The following is a 13,494-nucleotide window of genomic DNA, read 5'->3' as shown; positions in this document are numbered from 1 at the left end:
AATTTTTTTTTTCAATGATTGTAATTTTTTGCAGTATAAATATTTTTTTCATATTTAATCAATTTTCTAAAAATATTTTAGGCACATTTTCCTGCAAAAATCTTAAGAATTCTGAGCAAATAGTAAGCGTATCAAGAATAATTATACAAAAGCATAAGAATTCTTGATGAACACCAAAGTTATTATTAAATTTGCAAAAAAATGTTCAGTTTTCGTTTTACTGTGCGAATTATTATTCTGCCCTTTAAAAAAATTATGACTGGCAAAGCTGATCTCAGGAAAATAAGCAATATAATTATCTAATTCTGCAAAAAAAAAAAAAAAAAAATTCTGAAAAATTTACATTTAAAATATTTTTAATATGAAGAAAAATGCCAATTTTTGTTTTGCTCTAGGTTAGAAATTAGATTGTATTGTTAAAAGACTAAAAATATCAAAGTGCATCCACGATGGTTAGTGGCTTTGGCAGAAAATAAGGAAAATGCATAGTAAAATGAATAGAATCATAGAAGTCTTCTAATATAATATTTATTATAGACTATCTATCAAAATTTGAAGCTTATAAATAATTTGCTTAAGAAGCTATTAAGACCCAGTTATGTAAAGTATTTAATTGAAAATTTTAGCGGTCATTAACGTTGGCTAGCCAGTTATTAGGTGACTAGTATTAAATAAAATGTTGCTATAGATATAACTCAGCAATAGAATGGAAATCACAAATAGAAATTAATGCTAAATAGAAAATGATTAAAACGTGTTTTTCACACGGATTAATAAACCAAACATACTCGTAAATTTATATATAATTTAAAACATATGCTTTAATTTTTAATTCATGAATACACATAAGCTAGCCAACAAATGGACAAAATACTATTTGTAATAAGTAAATAGGTCACTATACTATTTATTTCAGTGACTTAACAAAGATTTATGAAAATTCTTTATTTGGTACAAAAAGAAAATTGAAATGCAAGAACATTGTCAGAAATAAATAATTTTTAGGACTTATATAAAAAAATAATTGAAAATTCATAGATCATTATTGTCGTTTATTATTAGGGAGCAATTTTTCTTGTTTTTATTTCCTTTTGCGAACTTTTTATATAAATCCGAAATCCAGTTGATTTCAGATCCAATCGATATATCTGCCCAACAATTTAAGCGTCCTTGCTGAATTAATGATCGTAAGTTTGTTTTATAATTAATGATTTAATGATCGTAAGTTTGTTTTATAATTAATGATTTAATGATCGTATGTTTTATAATTAATGATTTAATGATCGTAATTAATTTCAAGTTGGAAAACTTTCTTTCTATAAATGCTAAAGAAACTGAAACTGTCAAGAGAATCCGTAGATGAATATATAAATTTGAAATGCGTCTTATCTGTTACCACAAGCCAGAAATTTAAAATTTTCATGGTTTTATTTTTATTTTTAATTTTATTTTATTTCCAAAGGCATTCTTCAATTTCCTCACAAAGCATTCAACTATCATATTTTCATTCAAAAAAGAAATCGGATTGGGATTTTTTCCCCTTCTGCAAATTATTTCACGAAAAAAAACTATATTATTCCAAATGTTCCCATTAATGACATATGGATAAATGCGTCTTGTTAAAATGGTGATTAATAAATAAAAATGTTGATAGAATATCCATATCTACGATAATAAAAAAAAGTTTTAAAAATTAAAAAAAAAAAAAACTTATTTTTGTGAGCATTTGAGCTTGCAAAAGTTAAAATAAAATTCTTAAAAATAAACTTTCAGGATTACAGGAGAATTCGAATTAAGAACAAATATCTTGTTTTTGAATAAATTCAGTGCAGTATAATAATTTCATAAATTCACATTACCTAGTTAAAAGGCTTTTATTTAAAAATTCCTTTATTCAAATTTTATAGAAAACACCACTTTTATAATGAACCAGAATCCAATGCATAAAATGCTAATTATTTTTTAAAGAAGAAATGCCTTGAAATTTTTATTTTCTGCTCATGAAAAGTTTCGCCACAGATCCATTAGTAAATAGCATGTTAAGTGGACTAGAAGTTAATAATTTCCGTTGCTGAAGAGTTTTAACTTTCTGAATTCTTCTAAATTGTAAATTCTAAAAAAAGATAGAAACAATGATAGACAAAAAACTGGTAACAATGATGGAAACAGAAAAAAAAAAAAAAAAAGCTGATACAAAATTAGTAGTAACATTGAAAACGGCTTTGAGCTTTTTTTTTTCAACAGTGAAATATATATTGTTGCAAAATACGTTTAAAATATATTTCAAAAAATTTATTAAATATTGTAAAAAAAATTGTATGATAAACAAATTTGGTATCATTAAAAGGATATATATATATATATATATATATATATATATATATATATATATATATATATATATATATATATATATATATATATATATTAATTTTATAATGCTATAAAAACTATTTTTCTACTGTAAACTTTTAAAAAGTTATCCCGAATAAAGACCAATATTTCGCTTAATTTTTAATTAATTAAAAAATTTTTAATCACTCTGAAAAGCACATTTTTACCCACCAAACTAAATATTTGCCAAATTTGATTGATACATGTCAAAAAGGCTGGTTTGTAAAGTCAGCACATGTACAGACAGACAGAAGCTTTTTCCTTATGTTTAAGTATCAAAATTTAGTTAAAATACCAATACATTTTCTCACTAAACATTCTTGCCAGCAGGCTTATGCGTTTTTAGCAAAGACTAATCACTCTCTAGCCCTTTCTTCAATGAGCAAGAATGATTTATTGGACGTTTAACTCGTACGGAAATGTCTGGTCCCAATACCCTTCTCGTGACCCCCCTTTTTTTCCCCTACTAAATAGACAAAGTAGCTGTAAATTTTATGTTACGAACATACAATACCCTTCGTAAAAAGACTACTAGGATTCTTTTATGTTTGTTAAGGTCCATGGCAAGGCGGAAGAAAAATTAACCCTGTATGCAGGAAATAAGAAAGAGACCTTATGAACGTCGCCCAATTGGAAGCAATCGACTAAAGACCGATCCTGCTTAATTCTTGGTCTTATACTCAAGAATGTGTTTGATATTGTCGATATTAAACACCATTTTTATTTACTTTATTGCTGTTGTAATTAAGGAAAAAGAACAATATAAAGATAGATTAAAATGAAACCTAAAATATTATTATACTACGATATTTCGAATTAAAGGTTCGAATCACCTTAATATTTATATTTTGTAAAATTTCTATGATAAATTTGAAAAGAGAATATAAGTAGTCTATAGAAAATATAAGGATCTCTTTGATCTGCCGTCAAAGACATTTTTTTCCTTAATCTGTTCTCTCCTAGCAGATAACAAGTGGTCAAGATCAAATTACATGATGTCATTGATACCGGATAAGATTAATGTATTAATCATTGGAAGGAGTAATAGGATTTAATTGAACAAAATTAAAACACAGTGCCTGAAAATTTGCCATTGTAGGATATCCCCTTTCCGAAAACTAAGAGAACTGCTCCACTTCGGGCTCCTTCATGGTTTTTTTTTTCTATCATTTTTCCTGATAGGTTTTCCAATATCCTTCTATTGATAGCGTTTGTAAAAGTCATAACAATAGTTTTTGATGCAAATTTAATTGAATTTTTTATTTCTTAAGATTTGAAGTCTGATTGGAAGAATTTACTTGATAAAATCAAATATCATAAATCCCATTATGGGTTTGAAGGGGTTTATACATTCCAGCTTATTTTCATCAAATAATCTACAAACAAGTTCATTACATTTTCAGAGAATAAAAGCAGATTATTCAAAGAATAGTAGTTGATCAGAAAAGATATGTAGAAATTTATAGAACAATTAAAGGTCCATGCTACACACTCAACATTAATATAACAATATAGGCGCATACCCGGCTGCTGAACATAAATGCTAAATAGAGAATCAGTCAATAAATAGTAATTTTAGATTTTAAGAGGAGTCGGTGCATAATTAAGCAGGTATTCCATGTATGACATAGCTAGAGCCGAAGAAGAAACATGAGCTCTAATGTTAGCTGACTATTTAATATATAAACACCACGTTCCCCAATGATAAGTAGACTGTTTTGTTTCACATTGAAAACACATTTACATTATAAGGATGATTATTGTTAGATATATACTTTGGAAACGAAATCGAAATAATTAGGGATGTACCAGCTGCTTTCGGTGACCAGCTGGTCTGTCCATCATACATTTAGTATTACTTTAATTATGTCAATTAAAGTATTTGCAATAAATTTAATTTTTGTTAAATTAATGCATGAATTGCAAAAAAATAACAAATTATATATAGTTGTAAATTATTATAAAAAATACTGTTTATGAGAATTTTTTTTAATACTTAATTTTAGTTTAATTATTCTTTAATTCTTAGTTTTTTAGGAGAATTACTGTTTAAGCAAACTATAATATATAAATAATTAACATAACCTTCGAAAAGAATTATCTTGCAGTTGATAGAGGACTTATTTAATGATTGAGCTAAGAAGTAAATATATTAAAACTAATAGAAAGTTAATTTTTAAAATTGCTTTTCATTAAATGATAGAAAAAAGCCATAAAAAGCTGGTCAAATAAAAAAATCAACTGCATTTTATTAGGAAAAAAAAAAAAAGATGATGCTCCAGTTATACCTAATTTTTAATTTTATGTTAACCTAAAATAAATGAAATAAAATAAATAAAAAATAAATAATAGAAATGAAAATAATAAAGTAGATCTGAATCTTCATCCAAAATATTATAGAAAGCCAAGATTGTAGATTTTAATTGTTTAGTTTTATATTATCTTTAAAAAATTAAAATGACAATAATATGCGCATAAAATTGTATTGAATATCACTGCAATGTGCTCATATAGAAGTATAGTTTACTAAACCAATGAAAAATATTTTTGAAAAATAAGTTTAAAAGTATTTTGAAGAATACTAAGATCAAAAAAGAAAAATATTGAATGGAATTAAAAAAAAAAAAAGATAACTGAAAAACTAATTTTTTAAAAATTTAAAATGTTTTTGGTCAGTGATATGTTTCGAAGTTATAAAGAAAATGCTGGAATTTTGTTAATTTTTTATTGAAATTTTAATTTAATTTTTGAAACAAGATTTCTTAATATTGCTATCTAAGAAATAGCTAATTGCCAGCCAATAAATTTTATTAAGCTCTAAGTCCAACAACCTGCCTCGAAAGATGCAATTTATTGATGGCATGCCAGCCTATAAATTTTATTATATTAAAAGTATGAATAATTTTATCTCATATTTTTTAACAAAGAAAAATCGTTCAGCTTTGATTGAAAAATGAAAATGATTTGTTTTTCATTTACGATATTGCTAAAAATCCAAAATTTAAAAATTTGTTAAAATAAAGACTATCATAAGATTTTATAATTAAAAAGATATATGTCTAAATATACTTTTATTTTAAAGATGAATTAAAATCTTTTTTTTTTAATTTGGAAACATTTTCGAAAGTTATTGCAGAAAAACTTCAAACTTTTTCGCTGTTTTTAAATAATAAAAATTAAAAAATTGCTCTACCAAACATTACACTTTCCTACCCTAAAAAACATATTTATTCTTCTCTGCATACACAAGCGCACGCTCTCTTTTATTAGAAAAAAAATTTGCATATAGTAAAAAATTTATATATATATATTATATGGAGAGTCCTTGCAGTCAAATGTTATTTCGAATCGCAATAACATAACATTTATTTATTCAAATTTCGCATGAAAATATTTCTATTATTTTCGACTGTTGGTGACGTTTTCTTTCAAATGAAAAATAATTATACAATAATAAAATAAAAAATAATAAATAAATACATTTATATTTTCAATATGTTATTTAATAAATAATAATTTTTAACAAATGACTTAAAAAATTCTTAATAAATAAATACATTTTAATAATAATAAAGAATTTATTTACATCAAAATCAATTTAAAATAAAAAAAAATTATGATGAATTTCTGAAAGAATTTGAAAGAAACGAGTAAAGTTTCAGAAAGAGTAAAAGAAACGAAACAGTTTGACGATTCCAAGTTTTGGCGGAATAAAATAAAAAACAAAATCGCGTAATAGGAAATGAAAAAGATTGGCATAATTCGCCACAAATGTGCTTATTTGCCAAATCTTATAACCCCTATTATAGCTAATCTTGCAATTGGGATAGTTCTTGTTAGCGCCTATAGATGGCTGTAGACTGCTGGCGCCGTCTACAGGCACTAATTGGAACTTAGCTTGATCCTCCAATACGTCCTCCGGTTAACTCTACCCACAATTAACACTGAAACTAAAGCGACAGATTTAACACTGTTGCCATACGTAAATCATAAGATAAGAAATGATAAATTCGAAACTGATATAGAAAAAAAACTGTGAAAAAAGAAAAAAAAAAACAAACAAACATGGAGATTGAAACTATTAAAATGCCAAAAGAATTATTAGTGAAATTTCACTAATAATGATAAATTATTTTATGACATCAAAAATGAGCTCTAAAGACAAAGACAAAACTAAATAAAAACTAATAATTCGATACTTTTGCATTCATAACACCTATTTCATCTTTTTAAAGAAAATTATTTTTAGTACAGTCAAATGCATTTGAAAGATAAAATTACTTACTTTTTATTCTAAAATTATCAAACTTTTAATTAAAGTTTATTCCAGCTCATTTTCCCATGTAAATATTTATGAAGCTGCTAGATGGCGCTGAATGCACAAAAATTAAACCGAAAATGAAGCTTGTTGTCGAAGGTATTGCGTTTCCTGCAAGTAACACGCAAATGAGTAATCAAGAGAAAGGATATAGAAACTGGTTCGAAGTTGTTATCAGTGTAAAAGCATATCACAGATATTTGGGAAAGAAAATTGAATTGTAGAATATTAAAAAGTTTTTATTCTTCGATAATTTATTATGAAGCTTAAATTAATATTATTTGATAAACAAAATAATTGCCTATGAAAAAAATCAGTATTTATTGAAATTCGGTTTCATAACAGCTGGTAAAAATTCTAATTCTGAGGAAATATTTACGATTTTTTTATAAAATACATAATTATAATTACATTTAATGATTGCTGAATGCCTCATTAAGAGAAAGATAAGACGTGATAATAACCATTTTCCATATATTTAACAAATATTTTTGATAACCAATGCGAAACATATCCAAGTTTCAAAAATTTAGTGCTTATGTAAAGTTTAAAAAAATTCTTATCATTGTCCGCAATGGAATCAATTGTAGCTCCAAGGATGCTAAATTAATTTTGGAATCCACTGAATAAATGGGTGGAAAAAAGAGAAAAATTATTCTGGAATGGTGTGATAAACAATACATGTATTTACATGTAACTGGAATATTTGCAGTTTTGCTTGTCACAGTATAGTTTTACCCAATGAATTAATTGGTCCTTATTAGTAATTGTATTAGTAATCCCTATAAGTATGTTGCCGTAAGGTATCAACATGATGTTGTTAACATTGTGTATTTACAATATATCACAGATATTACAGCAATATTGTAAAAGATCTTGCACTATATGAGAACAGACCAGGATAAAACTAGTAATGACCTACAAGCAATGTAAATTTCGAAGCTTCTCCTATTTTCCCTTTTTCCATAAATATATATTTTCTTTTGATTTTAATTTGATCATTATATAAGCGATTTTTGTATAATAGTTATTATGGCGAACTAAAATAACAAAATATTTAATTGCAGGTTACTTTTAATAAAATTCATAAATTTTTGGATCTTGCATATAACAAAAATTAAATTTAAAAATTATATGGGGCAAAATAATAAAAAAATTCTACATTTTTTTAATCCAAAGAACAAGTTTACCATTACCTAATTTGGTGTGAGTTCACTAAATTTTTAAAAAAGGAACTTCTCATATGAAAGCCAATTTTAAAACATTAAAAAAAAAACTCAAGTAATTAATCTAAAACTACAGAGATATTTTATTTAATTTGAATTTGAAAAAATTCAAATACAGTAAATTAAATGAAAATATAAAATTTTCTTTAAAATACATTACAAAAAAAAAATTCATAATTTTTCAAAGTTGTTGTGTTTTTAAACAATTTGATTATTTCTTTCATTGTTTATTTCATTATCTGAACTGTCACTATTCGCCTTTCCAAAATTTATTTACCTAGCACTTTGAGTTTTATATTTATCCAGATACAAAGGAAAATTTCGTTCAAAATTTGATAGAAATCTATCAAATGGTCGTATTTTCATATACCAAATTTCAGTCATCTAGCTCAAAGCTGTTTGACTTATCGTGTCCACAGAATGATTGACTAATAGACAGACATATAACATTCAAAAATGTGTTGTTTGAATTCAGGAAGATCTGAAACGCGGAGATTCCTCAAAATTTCGAGTTTAAATATTTTGATGATTATAATACTTCCCTTATACTTTGTTCAAGAGAAAGTAAAAATGTGGATTTCGGAGAAGTCTGACACAAAGACGTTTCAAAATCTCGATCTTTTTTTTTATAGTTACAATACTATTTTATGTTTATATGTTAAGTATAAGAGAGAAGAACAAAACAAATAAATATAAAATAATAGTTATTTGTAAGAGATAAAAATTTATTTTTGCAGTTTTCATTCTATAATGAAAAAATATTTTGTGCTATATCCCTTATAAATCTTAGAAAATTAACTTGTAAATTTTAATAAAATCTTGATTCATTGATGGAAAAATTTCGAGCTTTAACTTTGTATTCACAATGTTGTTCACTATCAAGAAATTATAAAAGATATAATTATTAAACAGCTCAAAAAGTAAAATTTTGATTGTACTCTTACTAATAATAAAAACGTTCACTCTTTTAATATAAAGAACTGCTTTATATCCAAAGGAGAGATAAATGTAACCAAATAATGATAATTATTTTCAAATTATATTATTATTTTATATACAATATCAAATTATATATTATTATTTTCAAATTATATATTTTAATAATATAATAATAATATTATCAGATTATAATAATATTATATATATATTTTTTTAGATAAACTTATTATTTGAATGATTTACAGGAATTTCATTTCGTTATGTTTTTGTAAGAATCGATTTCAAAGTTTTTTTATTTTTTATTAAAAGTAGGTTTGAAAACTGTCGGCATGTCTCGTGTATAATTTATTCGACTGTCCGTCTTATCAGACTGAGCTATTACTCGTTAAGGCATTGGCAATGGTTATCATTCTTATGGCATCGTATGTCAGAAATTAGATAAATAAATCTAAAAGTGAAATATGAGTTTTAACTTCTTGTGGAATCCTTTTTCAGCAAAGAAGTCAGAACTTTTTAAATATGGTTACCTACTTATGAAATTTTATTGATCAATTATTTAAAATTGTTCATATATATATATATATATATATATATATATATATATATATATATATATATATATATATATATATATATATATATATATATAGAGAGAGAGAGAGAGAGAGAGAGAGAGAATTCTAGCATACAAATGAAATATAGAAAAAATATTCTATTAGTTAACGATATTTAACTTTCGGATTTTATTGAAGATTTTGTAGGAACTTGGAGCACCGAAGTATTTAGTGATAATATTGCTTTCTCGGAAATTAAATATAACAAAAGTAATATGTAAGAAAAATGAGAATGTAGTAAAGCTGAAAAAAAAAATCTAGAAAAATTTTACCCATTGTTTAAAATGCAAGTGAAAATTTTAGAGCACCACCCATGTTTTAGAGATAGAATCACAAGAGCATTTCTTTCTTATGAGGAATAAACCCTTTTTCTTCAAACATTCAAAACAATTATTTTTGTAAAAAATAAAGTTCTGGTCGTTAAGAAGTCATTTTATTATTTGCCTTCATCTCTTGTAAGGTGGTGTTTCCCCTCAGACTTATCAATCAAAGGTATTTTCACATTTCTTAAAAGAATACCTCAGTTTAGTTCTACTTAATTTTAAGTTACGCAAAAAACTATTTTAGAAACTATTTTCACCGTAATTAAAAGAGGAGAAACACACTTTATGCGACCCTCTAACCATCTAACTTCCGCATATGCATATATAACTTTCTGTACTAATACCAGGATATTTGACCTTTGACAATAAATTTATGAGAGCCTGACCTACATATATGGTGGATATCAATGAAGTTGGGCTTTGAACCTGAGTATTTTTTATTCTAGGACTGAACCAGTAGATCATAATATGAGGTAGAATACGTCTGCTAGAATAGAATAAAATAAAGTTTTAAAATTTTTCGTCCATTTATATTATTGAAAAAAAAATGATTTTCGGAAAGAATTATTTTAATTCATTAGTTGGTCCAAAAATTGTACAGGTTTGATTACCGGGTTTTTTAAATATTACGTAAATTGTAAAAAAAAAAAAAAAAAAAAAAAAAAAAAAAAAAAAAAAATTCTAAAGAAATTTTATTCATTTCAGATTCGAAACGGATATATATTTGCAAAATGGATAGTTTTAAGAAAGTATTGGGATATTTTCACCTGTTTCTTTCAGCGTAGATAAAAAATAATACATTGAAAAGAAGACATCATTTTAACATAGATTCTGATTAAAACCGTAGTTATACCGATTTGTCTTAACACAGCTAGACTTGCTACTTAGTGATTGAAATTCTGAAGTATCTGAGAATGCTTGGCAGTATATAATCTGAAATGCCAAGTTTTGTTCCGAAAGACTGCTGTAAAATAAGATAATCTGTAAATTTTTTTAAAAATATTTATTATTAAAAATTTTAAGAAATAAGGAATGACAACCTTTATTAGCGAAGATATTATAAATGAGTTGTTTAATAAATTAAATAGCTGATAATAAATGAGCTGTTATAAATAATTAAATATAATCCGAGAAAGGGAATATCTATAAATAATATTGGAGAATGTATGTATGGGTGTTGGTACTCTATATGCTAAACTGTTTCAGCCAGAAATGCTTAATTTCGCACAAATGTTCTTTGGAAAGTAAAAATATGCGAATCGGAGCAATTTTTAAAATTTTTTAATTATTTACAAATTATACTGGATTTGGACCCTTTTCTACGATGATTACCAAAAATATTACTGCTCAAAATTGATTTTTATTTTATTTAAAATTAAAAAAAATTTTTTAATGATATCAATTTAGTTTTTCTGCACTTTTTCTTGAATTTTGACAATTTTCAAAAAAATATTTTTGTGTGGAATTTATAGCAATAAATCTTATTATTGCAATGAAATTTAAACCTTTTTCATTGTTTTATCAACTATTTAATTATTTTCACCTGTTGAAAGTTATAGAAAGATTTTTTTGTAATCTACACTACTATTTTTATTATCTACTGTTTATATCGTTCTATCTCTATTTCTACTACTAATAAAGGTGAATATATGTGGGTGTATGTATTGGCTCTGTGCTGGAGAGACCGTTTACCTAGGGTTACTAAATTTCGCACTGATATATTTTGAAGGGTAAAAATGTGCACCTTAGTGCGATTTTTTAGAAATTATATTTATAATTTTAATTAATAAAAAAAAAACTAAGATAACTTTTGTTGTTTTTTTAGCCATAACTTCAGAAAATATTCCTACATAAAAAAATTTTTACACCATTCAAAATTTAAAAAAAAATAATAATAATAACTTTTTAGTGGGGACATTTTGGTAGCTATAACTTTCTTTAGTCTAACTGACTATAACACTAACTTTTAAAGACATTTTTAAATAAATTTCTCAACGCTGTTTTTATTAGTATGAATGAAACTCAAATTATTTCCCATTATTCCGTCGAATATTTAAATCCGATATTTTGTTCCATTACTGAAAGCTAAGAAAAAAGGATTCTGTTTAATATCTGTGAATTTTTTTACAAGAAAACGGAAAATCAAGTTACAATATTGTGAAAATTAGTATTTAGAATTCGATAGCTATGTTTTCAGTAGGTAGTATTATGATATCATGGGATTTTCCTATTAGGATAGTTTATATACATAGTGGACAGAACGAGTGTAAGGCTATTAAAATGATACCTATTTGATTTTTATCTCAATTGGATTTTTTAAAATATTCATTTCTGTGGAATACATATATGCAAACATTAAGTTATTCATAAAGAATTTAATTAAATCAATTAAAACCAATATTTTCGGCTAAAAGCTGCTCAACAAAGTCAGCAAGTGAAGAATTAAAAAGTTAAGTTACAATGCTGCGGAAGACCATGTGCAGTCAAAAGATAGATTAGTTGGACAGTACGTTTTTAAAATCCTTATGATTTCATAGACTTAATCGTTCATTTACATAATAAATTCAACAAAAGAGTATTAAAACAATACAGCCTCTAATGTCTATCACAATTTTATATTAAAAAATTCTCTTTTGAGGGAATCATGAATATCAGAGTGGTACCTAAGAGGTTTTATTTGGAACTGAATACAACCAACTATGTCAGAGAATCAGTAGGTCGTCAAAGGCGGCATTTAAAAATGCATAGAACTCTATTTTTAGCGTATTACCTTTTTTTTTTTTTTTTTTTTTTTGAAAAATATAGAGTATGTGTTTAGGGAAGTATATTTTACAGTAAAACAACTAATTATTTTTTCGATATTATGAAGACATACAGTTTGGATATAGGGATCAAATTAAAAAGTTCATCCAGCTAATTTTTTTGTAATTCTGAATTATCATCCACCCATAGATATGGACAAACAGATAACATACTTCTAAAAATGTTTTTCCCCTTCGAAATCACAACAAAAAAAGTCTCTTTTTTAATTTTGTATGAAAAATGGTTTGAGCATATACGCATGTTGGCACTATAATTCATACGTCTTATCAATGGAAAACTTTTGCATTATTTTAAATCATTTTTGGAAGCTTTTAATGAGCTCTCTTCTGGGCATTTCTAAGAATTCTGATTGTGGAGAGTGTATACCTTTTATCGATTATACCCGCGACCGGTTTTCAATATTATTTTTTTTATAAATTAACAATTCTTATATAAATTAACAATTCTGTTACGATTGATGATATTAACTTTGCTTTGTGATCGAATAAAAGAAACTTTTGAAACTTTTGAACTTCGCTTTATTTTATCCAGAAGGCATATTATGTACAAGAAGCGATGATGAAACCGACATCTGTTTACATCTCGATACAAGAGCAAAGGAGACAGAAATTTTTCCCTTCTGTCCTTTTATTATAAGATTTTTATAGGGATTTCTTTGCCATGTGTGAATTTGGAATAGGGAAATTTAGGTATCTTTAAAAGAATGTGCTAAGTATTAAGGATTTTTATCCCTTCACTCGGAGCGTGAGGAAATGCAGAAGCAAACCTTTTTATAGAGCACGCGTATCATTAATTAAATAAAAAAAAGTGGAATTGGATCAGGAAATAAAAGAGCATTTTAGATAATGAGTTAATTA

The sequence above is a fragment of the Argiope bruennichi genome, chromosome 5 (genome assembly GCF_947563725.1).
Source record: "Argiope bruennichi chromosome 5, qqArgBrue1.1, whole genome shotgun sequence".
Lineage (NCBI taxonomy): Eukaryota > Metazoa > Arthropoda > Arachnida > Araneae > Araneidae > Argiope > Argiope bruennichi.
This window is presented reverse-complemented; position numbering follows the sequence as displayed.